This window comes from Octopus bimaculoides, chromosome 8, assembly GCF_001194135.2.
Source record: "Octopus bimaculoides isolate UCB-OBI-ISO-001 chromosome 8, ASM119413v2, whole genome shotgun sequence".
Classification (NCBI taxonomy): domain Eukaryota; kingdom Metazoa; phylum Mollusca; class Cephalopoda; order Octopoda; family Octopodidae; genus Octopus; species Octopus bimaculoides.
The window spans coordinates 17,788,776-17,791,600 of NC_068988.1; the positions used below are offsets into that span (position 1 = coordinate 17,788,776).

The 2,825-nt window shown below is 33.5% G+C and overlaps 1 protein-coding gene and 1 long non-coding RNA gene across 5 annotated transcripts in view; one reads left to right on the forward strand and one right to left on the reverse strand.

Annotated features, from left to right (window-relative positions):
• The window catches only part of LOC106878173 (uncharacterized), a 1,037,364-nt gene that overhangs the window by 343,443 nt on the left and 691,096 nt on the right, over window positions 1–2,825 (forward strand). The gene's annotated exons all lie outside the window — the stretch shown is intronic.
• LOC128248551 (uncharacterized) overlaps window positions 1–2,825 on the reverse strand; it is a 172,517-nt gene that overhangs the window by 121,415 nt on the left and 48,277 nt on the right. The window lies entirely within an intron of this gene.

The window sequence follows — 2,825 nt, forward strand, 5'->3', positions numbered from 1 at the left end:
TATATTCTTTTAATTCTTTCAGTCATTAGACTGCGACCATGCTGTGCCATGGTCTTGAAATTTAAGTCGAATGAATTGACCCCAGTATTTATTCCTTTTTAAGCCTGGTACCTATTCTATTGGTCTTTTTTGCCGAACTGCTAGGTTACGGTGACGCAAACCCACCGACACCGGTTGTGAAGCAGTGGTGGTGAGATAAACAAACAAACAAACACACTCACACAAACACACACACACATATATGTATGTATATACGACGGGCTTCTTTCGGTTTCCGTCTAACAAATCCACTCACAAGACTTTGGTCGGCCGAAGGCTATACTAGAAGACGGTATACTAGAAGTCAAGGTGCCACGCAGTGGGACTGAGCTCAGAACCATGTGGTTGGAAAGCAAGCTTCTTACCACACAGCTATTCCTGCGCCTTTGCACACACACACACACACACATTTATATATATAGGTGCGCGCACATTATGATATATATATATGTATATATATATATATATATATATATATCTACATCCTTTGTATATATGTGCATGAGTGTGTATATGCACAGGTTACTTATTGTTATCATTATTGTTTTGGCTGTTATTATAACAGCGTCGAGGCGCCGACGTGGCAGAACCGTTAGCACGCTGGACGAAATGCTTAGCAGTATTTCACTCGTCACTACGTTCTGAGTTCAAATTCAGCCGAGGTCGACATTGCCTTTCATCTTTTCGGGGTCGATTAACTAAGTATCAGTGAAACACTGGAGTCGATGTAATCGACTAGTCTTCCACACCAAATTTGAAGCCTCGTGCCTCCAGTAGAAAGAATTTTAACAGCGTGAGTAATAAAGTTGTGTGTAATAGCTAACAATATCTATGATGGTTCATGAAATTTATCAGTTGAATAATATTTGTCTTCACTGTGTGAGTATGCGTACATGTGTATCTGTGTGTGTGCGGATGTATGTTTAGTTTAGAGTTTATCTTGCTTCTTGTTCTTTAAATAACGTATGTACGTACGTGATATATGGCATGATTGTCAAATAGATGAATGACAGCGTTGGGTAATATTTTCTCTTGTTAAGGAAGACAAACCTTTCACGCAAAACTATGCCAATTATAAATCAACTGATGAGATGCTCTTGTGAAAACTAAAGTGCAATCAGATGTTACATGTAAATTAAAGGCAACAATAATCGTAGATTCAGTGGCGGAGACCTACTAAAATAAATTCCTCGGGGATAAAAATAAGAAACATAAGTTCACTAGTTCATGGTTTTGATTCTTGGTCAGTGAATGCTATTGGCTTTTTACTAGTTGAAGTAATCAATGGCAATATGTAGTATGAACAAATGGGAACAACAGTGTAGGAAGACAGCCAACAAGGACTAGATTAATCTGAAAAGGTTTACAAATCGATAAAGAAGTTATTTTCATTGATTTTTGATGAAGGAAGATGCCAGTAATGACTTGGATTTACGTTTAATGTAATTAATTACTTGTTCGATTTATTGAAGAAAAATAATAAATAACAACTAATGTTTTCTTTCTATTCCTTTGTAATTTGCGAGTATTTGAATCTATATGATCGTTATTGTTTTAAACAATAAGAAACAACCTAAGGAAGCCAATATGATCTCGTTGACCAAAATACTACAATAAAATAGAAAAATATTCGCATGTATAAACTAATTTTCACCCTATGTTTTGTAAACATAACACAGAATTCTGTATTTTCCGCATTTCTGCGAATATCTTCAATGTTCTCTTTTGTATTTACGCGTTTGACTGTGTTCTAAGACGTAGGTAGGTAAGTCACTTTGTTTATCATGTATTTCTATTTCAATGTAATTGCTAGTGAAACATGTATGTAGTTCTTTCTCTCACCCTTTCGCTCTTTTGATCTCTGTTTACACATACACACATACAAACGTAGACGCAGACACACTGGCACACATATACTGGCACACACACACACGTACATACGCATTCACACACAAACACAAATTTAACACCCACCGATATCAACATATGTCCATGAATTTCTATTGATACGCGTATATACAGTTACTCGTGTACAAATGGGTGTGTGCCTATACGTGTACATATATATATATATATATGTGTGTGTGTGTGTGTGTATGAATGCATATATTTATCTATGTATATATGTATGTATATCTCTATGAATATGTGTATTTGCGTATGTATATATGTATGTACGTATGTATGTATATATGTATGTATGGATGTATATATGTATTTATGTATGCATATATGTATTTATGTATGTATATATGTATATGGTTATACATATATATATGTATGAATATATAGTTTTAGGGAAAATAACCAAGTTTCAAGAACTCATCGATGAAAATCCACTATATTTTATATATATTTTATCTATAAAGCTCAATTTAATTTTAATTTTTTATAAATTGATTTTAATTGAGTTTTTACCTGTAATTTTGGATTTTGTCCCTAATATTATTATATGTATGTATATATATATATATACATATATGTATATAGTTATACATATATATATCTATGTACATATATAAATGCATGTATACACATATGTACGTTTATATTTATATATGTGTGTATACATACATACACGTGCATACATTTGTATACTTCTGTTTATGTGTGGTTATGTATTTGTCTATAGATTGTCAGGCGTACTAAATGCTAAAGGTACGATTATTCTCTTTATTCGTATTCTTGTTCAAGCTTGTTGCCTATTGCAGCCATGCTTAGACACCAACACCATGACCATCATCGCTTATAAATAAATACATGCAGACAAACACACACACACACAC